The sequence below is a fragment of the Bos javanicus genome, chromosome 3 (assembly GCF_032452875.1).
Source record: "Bos javanicus breed banteng chromosome 3, ARS-OSU_banteng_1.0, whole genome shotgun sequence".
Taxonomy (NCBI): Eukaryota; Metazoa; Chordata; class Mammalia; order Artiodactyla; family Bovidae; genus Bos; species Bos javanicus.
The window spans coordinates 22,989,588-23,003,204 of NC_083870.1; the positions used below are offsets into that span (position 1 = coordinate 22,989,588).

The window sequence follows — 13,617 nt, forward strand, 5'->3', positions numbered from 1 at the left end:
TTGCTAATGACCAACTCCATAAAAACCCGCATTTTGCCTTGAATGCAGCCTTTTTCTGAGAACCCCAGTTCTCTCCTGTTGGAACTGGGCTGCATCCCAGCATTCACCTGTGTGGCTGCACCTCTCCACCAGGTGGAGACCAGGGAGCTAGGAGTCAGAGGAGAGTCTGAATTGGGTTTGTACAGAGGATACATTTATGGGGTGAGGATCTGTGTAGAAACAACCCCCTTTCTGGAATAACTCCTGCTAATGGAAGGTGTTCTGTGAATGTTGGCGCCGGGTATTCTGGAAGGGTCTGAGAGTGGGCTGGGAGGGGACCAGGGAGCAGGGACTGAGAAGGACACGAATGTGAGAGCACAGAGGGCCCTGCTCTCTCACACCCCTGCTCCACCCTGAGGCCCAGGGCGGGGAGAATGAAGGATGTGCTTGGAAGGACTCAGCACTCCCAGGGCCGTTTCCTTTATCCCCACTCTGTGAGCAGGCACTAGAGGAGACATGGAAAATGCTGCCCTGGTAGGAAAGGGGTGGATCCTAAATGAAACTTCATTTCACAGGCTGACCTACTTGGGTTTGTGTTTACCTGAGGGTTTGGGGTGAAGCTGGTACATGGAGGAGCCCGAGGATGGGTCCCCAGTTATGCTCCCTTCCTGAGGTCTCGTCACGTACCACTGGCCACTGCTGCTCAGTTCTGTCCTGGAGGAGAGTGGGGCTGGGCAGAGTTATGCACCCATCCTGGACAGGGAGACATTTCCCCTGGAGAGTCCCTCTTGATAAGGGACTTGCTGTACTTAAGCCGAGTCTTTCTTGTAGCCGCTAGGTTTTGGGGGTGTCTCAATTCAAGGCCATTTGTTTAATGTTGGGGCTTTTTCCTTGCATGAGAATCTCCCTGGAGTTTTTGTCTGAAATGCAGTTTCTCAAGCCTCACCCCCAAGTTTATAACAGGCCCTGTGGTGTCTCTGGTGTAGATTTTCTATACTGTGCAGCCAGTGCCTGAGGATTAGGGCCTGCCTCCTGTATGATATCATAGTTAATCATCCAAGGTTAGTACCACTTCCTTTATTTTACACGATACACTCTTTTCTATCATGTACGAGATCCATATGCTCAAAGAGGGTAATGAAATCACCGTGTGAAACAAACTTGGTACATGATGGAATTGGTGTTTGCATCTTGGACTGCTGTTCCTAGGGCTGTACTTTCATTGCTTTGGCACAGACCTAGGGTAGGATCTGATGGAAACAGGGTAGGGAAGAGAAGACATCAGTTAGAGTCAGTGATCCCTGATAATTTGTATTGATCTGCTTGGCGAGTGTTTGCTGACTCTTGTATCAGGCAGGCTCTTGAGGAGGCCCTGGGTGAACACGGTACACAGAGCACCTGCTCTCAGGAAGATGGCCTTGAGCACAGGAGTCGGTTCTTTCACAGTGAATCACATATCTATTATTGTTATTAATTTCTTATTTTTGGCCGTGCTGGTCACTGCTGCTCTGTGGGCTTTTCTCTGGTTTGGAGGCCTGGGGCTACTCTCTAGTTGTGGTGCGGGGGCTTCTTGCTGCCGTGGCTTCCTTGTTGCAGCTCGCGAGCCCAGCACGTGGGCTCAGGAGTCGTGGCTCCCAGGCCCTAGAGCACAGGCTCGATAGTTGTGTCACACGGGCTTAGCTGCTCTGTGGCAGGTGGGATCTGCCCGGATCAGGGGGGAACCCACGTCTCCTGCATTGGCAGGCGAATTCTTTACCACTCAGCCACCAGGGAATCTCCACATATGGATTTTCAATAATGACTGTGATGTATTTAATAATCATATATTATTAAATATATGATCCCAGCACAGGGATCAAAACCAGGTCTCCCCCATGGCAGGCGGGTTCTTTACCATGTAAGTCACCAGAGAAGCCCATGAATACTGGAGTGGGTCACCTATCCCTTCTCCAGGGGTGTGAGTCACCAGGGAAGCCCATAAATACTGGAGTGGGTAGTCTATCCCTTCTCCACGGGATCTTGCCGACCCAGGAATCGAACTGAGGTCTCCTGCATTGCAGGCAGATTCTTTACCAGCTGAGCTCCCAGGGAAGCCCAAATGACAGCGATGTATTTAATAATCATATATTCTTTGGTCCTATTGTGTCAGCCAAGATGGAAAACAGTATAAATACAGGACTATTGAACAGAGATCAACATTTTTTTTTTTTCGGAAAATATCCTTCAGCTATTTTTAAGAGTGGAAGTACGTATGCTCTATCTAATGCTCCCTGAAATTCAACCTTGGATTCCTAGTGCTTTTGGACAGAAAAACTGGTGCCCAGGGTTTGTGTGGTGGCTCTACAGTGGCAAGTGGTGGTGGAATTTAGGGGAAATCTCCATGTATCTCTGGGCCTCAGTTTCTTCATCTGTAAGATGAGGTTATTCAAATTCTCCAAATTCCCTTCCTTCTGAGATTTTTTTCTGAGTGCATGAGAGACTGAGATGCATGTTAAGTGTGTGTTGGAACCTGCAGCCAGGACCTGACCTTGGTCCCTTCTCTGTGTGTCTCCTGCAGGAGCCTCAACTGAGCCCACACACTGAAAACACAGAACTCAGGAGATGGAAGGAAGGAAATCAACGGTCTTGGAAGATGAGAAACCCCAAAGAAAAGCAAGGTAATGATCGAGGAGCTGTTTGCCAAGGGAGGTGAGGATAAGGACAAGTTGAGCTCAGAAAATTCAAGAGGAAGTGAGGAATGCACAGTACCATCCAAGTCCTCAAGGAACAGGCTGAGCTGAGCAGGAAGGACCGGGAGAGTAACTTAGTCCACTGTGAACTTGTGCACCTGCCAAGGAGATCCACACGCTGGGTCAGTGTTGGTTCATCCTGCTGGGAGCACCAGTTCCAGGAGGAGGACAATGGGACCTTGAGGCTCTGCCCTAGACCCTTAGCCTCAAAGTTGGAAGTGGCCACACAGTGGATGTCCTCCAAGTAAGCGTGCAATAAGGTGGATAAATAGTGTTTGGAGAAGAATTAGAGATATGTATTCACAGCAGGGGCCAGATTAATGGGACCCTGTTTCTGAAGCAAAAATGGTAATAATATTCTTCTGGATTTATAGTTTGGGGGCTTTACACACAGCATCTGTTCACTATATGTTGAATGTTTGATTTGCCTTATGCTGTGTTAACAACTTGGAGTTCAGATATCAGTAATATATCCATGAGGAATTTAAACAGTGAGAGGACGAATACAAGTGCATAGTGTCCACCAAATGTGGTGGCTCTCCTCAGGCGGGATATCGTGGCCACCAGAGGATGGGAGGATACACCAAGGACATCTCTTCCCAATGACAGTGTGAACCGTTGAGAGGAATCCCCCAGGACAGTCGCGTTTTCATAGTCAGCTCGGGCAAGTGTCCTAGGGCAAGGATAGTGTAGGCAGGCTTCTGTCTAAGGAAGGGGATTGCTACATCCTGGGAGAAAGCAGAGCATCCCTGCCTGCACACTTGTACAGGAGCATAACAGATGAGTGAAGACTTGTAACCATGTTTATCCAGTCAGTGAACAAATGTTTCCGAGAGCCTCATCAGTGTTTGAATCAATGCCAGGAGTCATGCACACAGTGATGGATGAAATATTATTCCCAATCTCATGGAGTTCTCCATCTAATAACAACAAAATCATGAGAGGTGTAGTGGATGGTGGGTTCACTGGAAGAGATGGTCAGTGCTGGCTACCATGACCTCGTGGGTGGTCTGGTCCCCCTTCTCATTTTCCCAACAATGGTATGTCTCTCCTGGCCCCCAAATCCTGGTTCTCAGCCAGATTTGAGCCTTTCAGGATACAGCTAGCACCTGGGCTCCGTGTTGGCTCAAAGCAGTCAGCTCCGCCACAGTCTCTAGAGAAAACTGCTAGTATCAGTAGCTACTGATGCTGTCTTGGCAGCTGGAGAGATAAGGAGGCAAGTTTCATTTGTCTTGCAGGTTCATGCTTGTCATAATGATTCATGATTAATGGTTTCCTCTCTTACAAGCTACTTTCCAGACTTTCTCCATATCAAAAATAATTTATATACCGATCTTATTCTCAGAATTACAGAACTTGGTGTTTTATTCCTAATTTTGGAACAAGTAACTAAAGTAAAAAAGGGGGAAAGCAAATCCCTAGTTTACATTGAGACAATAGGATGCTCTTTTCATACTGTCAGTGGGGTTCTCCAGGCAAGAATACTGGAGTGGGTTGCCGATTCCTTCACAGGGGACTCTGGTGATTGTATCCATGAAGTTAAAAGTCACTTGCTTCTTGGAAGAAGAGCTTTGACAAACCTTACAGTGTATTAAAAAGTGGAGACACCACTTTTCTGACAAAGGTCTGTATAGTCAAAGCTATGTTTTTTCCAGCATTTATGTACGGATGTGAGAGTTGGTCCATAAAGAAGGTTGAGTGCCAAAGAATTGATGCTTTTGAATTGTGGTACTGGAGAAGACTCGTGAGAGTCTCTTGGACTGCAAGGAGATCAAACCAATCAATCCTAAAGGAAATCAACCTTGAATATTTATTGGAAGGACTGATGCAAAAGTGAAACTCCAATACTTTGCTGATACTGATTCGAAGAGCTGACTCACTGGAAAAGATCCTGATTCTGGGAAAGATTGAGGGCAGGAGGAGAAGGGGGCAACAGAGGATGAGATGGTTGGATAGCATCACCAACTCAATAGACATGAGCAAACTCCAGAAGACGGTGAGGGACAGGGGAGCCTGGCACATTGTAGTACATGAGGTTGCAAAGAGTCTGACAACTTAGTGACTGAACAACAATTAAAACACTATAATACTAGTGTAAATAAACACAAATATATGAATGTGAAAGAGTACAGAGTAAAAAGTTTACACATATCCAGTTATTTCATTTTTTAAAATAAAGTCACCAATATGTGTAGTGGAATAATGAATTATTTTTCTGCAAAATATGCTACAACAAATGACTATTCATTTATAAATAATTTAATATTAAAACCACATCTCTCCATAAAGTTAATTAGAAACATTATTTTTAAATTACAGTGCTTTTAAAAGGATAGTAGAAATGTTTTCTTGACTAAAGTGAAAGTGAAAGTTGCTCAGTCATGTCCAACTCTTTGTGACCCCATGGACTAGTCCATGGACTTCTCCAGGCCAGAATACTGGAGTGGGTAGGCTTTCCCTTCTCCAGGGGATCTTCCCAACCCAGGGATCAAACCCAGGTCTCCTGCATTGCAGGCAGATTCTTTACCAGCTAAGCCACAAGGGAAGCTCAAGAATACTGGAGTGGGTAGCCTGTCCCTTCTCCAGTGGATCTTCCTGACCCAGGGATTGAACCAGGGTCTCCCACATTGCAGGCGGATTCTTTACCAGCTGAGCTATCAGGGAAGCCCTTTCTTGACTAAGGCAAAAACAAAAAGTACTTCTACTTAATGCCGAGGCACTTGCCATAGATTGAAAAAATTAAACTGAATTTCATGAAATATTAAATCTTTAAACTTAACATAATTTGCTATTTCTGTACACTACCATGTGTAAAATAGAGTGTAGTGGGAAGCTGCTGTATAGCACAAGTGTTTCAGCTCTGTGCTCTGTGAGGACCTAGATGGGTGGGATGGGGGTGGGGGTTGAAGGGAAGTCCAAGAGGTAGAGGATGTATATATAAGCATTTAGCCAATTCCCTTCATTGTACAGCAGAATCTAATACAACATGGTAAAGCAATCATATTCCAAAAAGTGAAAAGGCAAGTCATAGACCATATGTATTACTTGCAGTATGTATATCTGACAAGAGATTTCTCAAAATATATAAAGAAATTAAACAAATCACAAAGAAAATTACAAATAATATAGTTTATTAATGAGCTGAATATTTGAAGTGGCACTTTATAGTAGAAGATAACCAAATGACAAATCAACTTTTGGAAACAAAAATTAGAAACTGCTACAGACATCAGAATGGCTAAAATTTAAAAGATTGAAACTACTAAGTTTGTGGGAATGTACAGAAACTGGATCAAGCTTATATTTGAGAGGAAATGTAAAATGACACAACTACTTTGCAAAGTCTGGGTCAGTTTCTACTCATTGATCAAGCACTTCTCAACGTACGTATATGTACCCAAATGGATATCTAGACCAAATAACTTGTGTACAATTATTCATACTTACTTTGTGCCTAATAAACAAAAAGAGATCTGTTCATCATGAGAAAAATGGAAAATCCAGTTGTGCTATAACCATAAAACTGGGTATTTCTTAGCATAAAAATAAAGCCACATTATTGACATGACCAGTTAAGATTGAACCTCGAAACTGAATGAAAGAACAGAGAAAAAAGCCAACATACTGCATCATTCATTCATATGAAGTGCAAGAATCAGATCAGATCAGATCAGTCGCTCAGTCATGTCCGACTCTTTGCAACCCCATGAATCCCAGCACACCAGGCCTCCCTGTCCATCACCAACTCCCGGAGTTCACTCAGACTCATGTCCATCGAGTCAGTGATGCCATCCACCCATCTCATCCTCTGTCGTCCCCTTCTCCTCCTGCCCCCAATCCCTCCCAGCATCAGAGTCCTTTCTAATGAGTCAACTCTTTGCATGAGGTGGCCAAAGTACTGGAGTTTCAGCTTTAGCATCATTCCTTCCAAAGAAATCCCAGGGCTGATCTCCTTCAGAATGGACTGGTTGGATCTCCTTGCAGTCCAAGGGACTCTCAAGAGTCTTCTCCAACACCACAGATCAAAAGCATCAGTTCTTTGGTGCTCAGCCTTCTTCACAGTCCAGCTCTCACATCCATACATGACCACAGGAAAAACCATAGCCTTGACTAGACGGACCTTTGTTGGCAAAGTCATGTCTCTGCTTTTCAATATGCTATCTAGGTTGGTCATAACTTTCCTTTCGATGAGTAAGAGTCTTTTAATTTCATGGCTGCAGTCACCATCTGCAGTGATTTTGGAGCCCAGAAAAATAAAGTCTGACACTGTTTCCACTGTTTCCCCATCTATTTCCCGTGAAGTGGTGGGACCAGATGCCATGATCTTCGTTTTCTGAATGTTGAGCTTTAAGCCAACCTTTTCACTCTCCACTTTCACCTTCATCAAGAGGCTTTTGAGTTCCTCTTCACTTTCTGCCATAAGGTTGGTGTCATCTGCATATCTGAGGTTATTGATATTTCTCCCGGCAATCTTGATTCCAGCTTGTGTTTCTTCCAGTCCAGTGTTTCTCATGATGTACTCTGCATAGAAGTTAAATAAGCAGGGTGACAATATACAGCCTTGACGTACTCCTTTTCCTATTTGGAACCAGTCTGTTGTTTCATGTCCAGTTCTAACTGTTGCTTCCTGACCTGCATACAAATTTCTCAAGAGGCAGATCAGGTGGTCTGGTATTCCCATCTCTTTCAGAATTTTCCACAGTTTATTGTGATCCACACAGTCAAAGGCTTTGGCATAGTCAATAAAGCAAAAATAGATGTTTTTCTGGAACTCTTGCTTTTTCCATGATCCAGCACATGTTGGCAATGTGATCTCTGGTTCCTCTGCCTTTTCTAAAACCAGCTTGAACATCAGAAAGTTCATAGTTCACATATTGCTGAAGCCTGGCTTGGAGAATTTTGAGCATTACTTTACTAGCGTGTGAGATGAGTGCAGTTGTGAGGTAGTTCGAGGGTTCTTTGGCATTGTCTTTCTTTGGGATTGGAATGAAAACTGACCTTTTCCAGTCCTGTGGCCACTGCTGAGTTTTCCAAATTTGCTGGCATATTGAGTGCAGCACTTTCACGGCATTATGTTTCAGGATTTGGAATAGCTCCACTGGAATTCCATCACCTCCACTAGCTTTGTTCGTAGTGATGCTTTCTAAGGCCCACTTGACTTCACATTCCAGGATGTCTGGCTCTAGGTCAGTGATCACACCATTGTGATTATCTGGGTTGTGAAGATCTCTTTTGTACAGTTCTTCTGTGTATTCTTGCCATCTCTTCTTAATATCTTCTGCTTCTGTTAGGTCCATACCATTTCTGGACTAGTCAATCTAATCACACTAGGACCACAGCCTTGTCTAACTCAATGAAACCAAGCCATGCCCGTGGGGCAACCCAAGATGGATGGGTCATGGTGGAGAGATCTGACAGAATGTGGTCCACTGGAGAAGAGAATGACAAACCACTTCAGTATTCTTGCCTTGAGAACCCCATGAACAGTATGAAAAGGCAAAATGATAGGATACTGAAAGAGAAACTCCCCAGGTCAGTAGGTGCCCAATATGCTACTGGAGATCAGTGGAGAAATAACTCCAGAAAGAATGAAGGGATGGAGCCAAAGCAAAAACAATACCCAGCTGTGGATGTGACTGGTGATAGAAGCAAGGTCCAATGCTGTAAAGAGCAATATTGCATAGGAACCTGGAATGTCAGGTTCATGAATCAAGGCAAATTGGAAGTGGTCAAACAAGAGATGGCAAGAGTGAATGTCGACATTCTAGGAATCAGCAAACAGAAATGGACTGGAATGGGTGAATTTAACTCAGAGGACCATTATATCTATTACTGCGGGCAGGAATCCCTCAGAAGAAATGGAGTGGCTATCATGGTCAACAAAAGAGTCCGAAATGCAGTACTTGGATACAATCTCAAAAACAACAGAATGATCTCTGTTCCTTTCCAAGGCAAACCATTCAATATCACAGTAATCCAAGTCTATGCCCCAACCAGTAACGCTGAAGAAGCTGAAGTTGAACAGTTCTATGAAGACCTACAAGACCTTTTAGAACTAACACCCAAAAAAGATGTCCTTTTCATTATAGGGGACTGGAATGCAAAAGTAGGCAGTCAAGAAACACCTGGAGTAACAGGCAAATTTGGCCTTGGAGTAGGGAATGAAGCAGGGCAAAGACTAATAGAGTTTTGCCAAGAAAATGCACTGGTCATAACAAACACCCTCTTCCAACAACACGAGAAGGCTCTATACATGGACATCACCAGGTGGTCAACACCAAAATCAGATTGATTATATTCTTTGCAGCCAAAGATGGTGAAGCTCTATACAGTCAGCAAAAACAAGACCAGGAGCTGACTGTGGCTCAGACCATGAACTCCTTATTGCCAAATTCAGACTTAAATTGAAGCAAGTAGGGAAAACCACTAGACCATTCAGGTATGACCTAAATCAAATCCCTTATGATTATACAGTGGAAGTGAGAAATAGATTTAAGGGCCTAGATCTGATAGATAGAGTGCCTGATGAGCTATGGACTGAGGTTCGTGACATTGTACAGGAGACAGGGATCAAGACCATCCCCATGGAAAAGAAATGCAAAAAAGCAAAATGGCTGTCTGGGGAGGCCTTACAAATAGCTTAGAAAAGAAGCAAGTGAAAACCAAAGGATAAAAGGAAAAATATAAACATCTGAATGCAGAGTTCCAAAGAATAGCAGGAAGAGCTAAGAAAGCCTTCTTCAGCGATCAATGCAAAGAAATAGAGGAAAACAACAGGATGGGAAAGACTAGGGATCTCTTCGAGAAAATCAGAGATACCAAAGGAACATTTCATGCAAAGATGGGCTCGATAAAGGACAGAAATGGTATGGACAGAACACACGTTCCCACTAAAACCTTTTGAGGTCTGCATTTGTCAGACAACAACAAAAGACTTCACACGAAGTATCACGACTAGCAAACATCTTGCAAAGCAATCGGACATCATTGAGTGAGTGAACAATAACTGCAAGTATCTCAATAGAAGTTTTGCCTGAGGTGTCTCAAAAGTAATCACACCCCTTCATTCAGTTTCTTAAAGATAACTTACAACTTTTGGCACCAAGCCAATGGGGAGAAAATAGTTGCAAACCCATACCTACTACAACAAAGAACCTAAAAAAAAAAAGACATTCTTGGTTGCATATGTATATCTGATTTTTACTTTGCCCCCAGCATATCTGTCTTTTCCAACTCTCCCACTTGGAAAAAGAACTTGAGCTTGGGCATATACTGAGGAGACCCAAGTGTGATTTCTGGCTTAAGATTCCTTGGAGAAGAAACCCAGTATTCTTGCCTTGAAAGATTTCATAGACATAGGAGCCTACTAACAGCCTACACTCCTTGAGGTCAAAGAGTCGGATATGACTTAGTGACTAAACCACCACCAAGGAAACATAGATAAAGTCTGCAGTTATTACTTAGTCATCAGGGGAAAGCGCGCACGCAGTCCCCCACTACCATAAATTACACAGTCAAGTTTCCTCTATTTGACGAGACTGCAGAGGTCAACACACCCGCAGTGCAATGGGTGAGCCTCGCCCTGGGAGAACCACCTTCTTGATCATGGTATCTCCTTTGCCAGGTAAGTATGAGATGACCTTCCCCCTGGTCCCCCGCACCCATGAGCCAACCCCATTGAAGACCTCTAAGGCGGCGCCTCTCCTTCAACCCAAGCCCCGCCCCACCCCTGTCCACAGGACCAATGGCCAGTCCCCTGTGACGAGGAAGTGACGTCATGATTTCATCAACCTTAGTAATCGACCTACTTACAACGATCAGTTTCTCAGTCGTGTCCTACTCTTGAATTCATGCAACCCCATGAATCGCAGCACGCCAGGCCTCCCTGTCCATCACCAACTCCCGGAGTTCACTCAGACTCACATCCATCGAGTCAGTGATGCCATCCAGCCATCTCATCCTCTGTCGTCCCCTTCTCCTCCTGCCCCCAATCCCTCCCAGCATCAGAGTCTGTTCCAGTGAGTCAACTCTTCACATGAGGTGGCCAAAGTACTGGAGTTTCAGCTTTAGCATCATTCCTTCCAAAGAAATCCCAGGGCTGATCTCCTTCAGAATGGACTGGTTGGATCTCCTTGCAGTCCAAGGGACTCTCAAGAGTCTTCTCCAACACCACAGTTCAAAAGCATCAATTCTTCGGTGCTCAGCCTTCTTCACAGTCCAGCTCTCACATCCATACATGACCACAGGAAAAACCATAGCTTTGACTAGACGAACCTTTGTTGGCAAAGTAATGTCTCTGCTTTTGAATATGCTATCTAGGTTGGTCATAACTTTCCTTTCGAGGAGTAAGCGTCTTTTAATTTCATGGGTGCAGTCACCATCTGTAGTAATTTTGGAGCCCAGAAAAATAAAGTCTGACACTGTTTCCACTGTTTCCCCATCTATTTCCCGTGAAGTGATGGGACCGGATGACATGATCTTTGTTTTCTGAATGTTGAGCTTTAAGCCAACTTTTCACTCTCCACTTTCACCTTCATCAAGAGGCTTTTGAGTTCCTCTTCACTTTCTGCCATAAGGGTGGTGTCATCTGCATATCTGAGGTTATTGATATTTCTCCCGGCAATCTTGATTCCAGTTTATGTTTCTTCCAGTCCAGTGTTTCTCATGATGTACTCTGCATAGAAGTTAAATAAGCAGGGTGACAATATACAGCCTTGACATAGACGGGTTTTATTTCTTTTCACTTTAAAATTTTTATTTTTTCTTTGGGTATAGCCAGTTAACAATGTTGTGGTAGTTCCAGGTGAATAGCGAAGGGACTCAGCCATACATGTACATGGAGATACAGACGGATTTGCCAGCCTCTTCCGAGTCTGACCTTTCGTGCTGGATTGCACACCGAGGAGAGAAATTTAGGGATCGTGTGTTATACTGATGCAAAAATTTTTAAGGAATAAATAAGTTGTAAAACAGTGAATAGAAATAGTATAGAGACAAAAGCATATGTATATTTCATGTGTATAAACATACAGATTTAGGGTTACATCTCAAAGTGCTTTGTGTGTGTGGATCACAATAAACTGTGGAAAATTCTGAAAAAGATGGGAATACCAGACCACCTGATCTGTCTCTTGGGAAATCTGTATGCAGGTCAGGAAGCAACAGTTAGAACTGGACATGGAACAACAGACTGGTTCCAAATAGGAAAAGGAGTACGTCAAGGCTGTATATTGTCACCCTGCTTATTTAACTTCTATGCAGAGTACATCATGAGAAACACTGGACTGGAAGAAACACAAGCTGGAATCAAGATTGCCGGGAGAAATATCAATAACCTCAGATATGCAGATGACACCACCCTTATGGCAGAAAGTGAAGAGGAACTCAAAAGCCTCTTGATGAAGGTGAAAGTGGAGAGTGAAAAGGTTGGCTTAAAGCTCAACATTCAGAAAACGAAGATCATGTCATCCGGTCCCATCACTTCATGGGAAATAGATGGGGAAACAGTGGAGACAGTGTCAGACTTTATTTTTCTGGGCTCCAAAATCACTACAGATGGTGACTGCACCCATGAAATTAAAAGACACTTACTCCTTGGAAGGAAAGTTATGACCAACCTAGATAGCATATTGAAAAGCAGAGACATGACTTTGCCAACGAAGGTCCATCTAGTCAAGGCTATGCTTTTTCCTGTAGTCATGTATGGATGTGAGAGTTGGACTGTGAAGAAGGCTGAGCACCGAAGAATTGATGCTTTTGAACTGTGGTGTTGGAGAAGACTCTTGAGAGTCCCTTGGACTGCAAGGAGATCCAACCAGTCCATTCTGAAGGAGATCAGCCCTGGGATTTCTTTGGAAAGAATGATGCTAAAGCTGAAACTCCAGTACTTTGGCCACCTCATGTGAAGAGTTGACTCATTAGAAAAGACTCTGATGCTGGGAGGGATTGGGAGCAGGAGGAGAAGGGGAAGACAGAGGATGAGAGGGCTGGATGGCATCACTGACTCGATGGATGTGAGTCTGAGTGAACTCTGGGAGTTGGTGATGGACAGGGAGGCCTGGCATGCTGCGATTCATGGGGTCGCCAAGAGTCGGACACGACTTAATGAATGAAATGAACTGAACTCAAAGTGCTACTGGGTGGACTCATTTTCTGTGCAGATTCTTCCTGTCTCACTCTCACGATATCCCAAGGACAATACTTTTCCTTTGCTTACCATACAGAATACACGAAATGAGGATTCTGAAATAGAAACTGATGACTAACATAAGGGCAAGAAAGATGGCCTGTTTGCTTGGAGAGTGAGGTTTGTTTATTTGTCTTCTCTTACTGCATGAGACTGGGTTAGACCTGAGGGCGGAGAAGTGGGAGGCTGGAGAAGACAGCCAGCTTGTGTTTTCTGACCAGAGAGCAAGGGGAAATGGAGTAACTTGATCCTTGAGGTGCCTTTGGCTTAAGGGGGAAGGTGACTTCTGGAAAATCTTGGGGCGAACCCCAAAGGAACTCAGCATGCAGTTAGCTTCCAGGAAGAATCTTGCTTTCTTCCTCCCTTCCCCACCCCCACCCCCACCCCCCATTTCTCTCTCTGCAACCATCAGAAATAGATTCTGTCTCTTTTCATCTGACATAAGTTTTAATCCAGGGCTAGTAATACCTTAGAGAATCTCCAGAAAAGTGGAGAATGAATTTATACAAACTTGGAGGAATGAAAAAGGCTGATGAAAGCGAGCCCACAAACCAAATGGCAAGGACACTGGTGCCTTCTGCTGAGTGGCAAACCCTATGGCTTTGCAGCGCTGACCCTGTTGGGCCTGGGCATAGACACCACCCGTGGGACCATGCCTTCCGCTGCACCTGGCTGCTGTTAAACTGAAGATCTGTGGTGGGGGGATTCTTCTGTGGCCGTGGC

General features: G+C 44.3%; 1 long non-coding RNA gene and 1 other non-coding gene across 4 annotated transcripts in view; one reads left to right on the top strand and one right to left on the bottom strand.

Moving 5' to 3' along the window:
- LOC133243054 (uncharacterized) overlaps window positions 1-13,009 on the top strand; it is a 28,416-nt gene extending 15,407 nt beyond the window's left edge. For all 3 annotated transcript variants that reach the window (XR_009734956.1, XR_009734957.1, XR_009734958.1), the window contains 2 exons: window positions 2,537-2,636; window positions 12,932-13,009. This is a non-coding gene — a long non-coding RNA (uncharacterized LOC133243054). The remainder of the gene's footprint in view (window positions 1-2,536; window positions 2,637-12,931) is intronic.
- On the bottom strand, window positions 10,177-10,340 carry LOC133245481 (U1 spliceosomal RNA). The gene has a single exon (XR_009735737.1). It is a non-coding gene; the product is annotated as a U1 spliceosomal RNA (small nuclear RNA).
- Window positions 13,010-13,617: the final 608 nt, after the last annotated feature.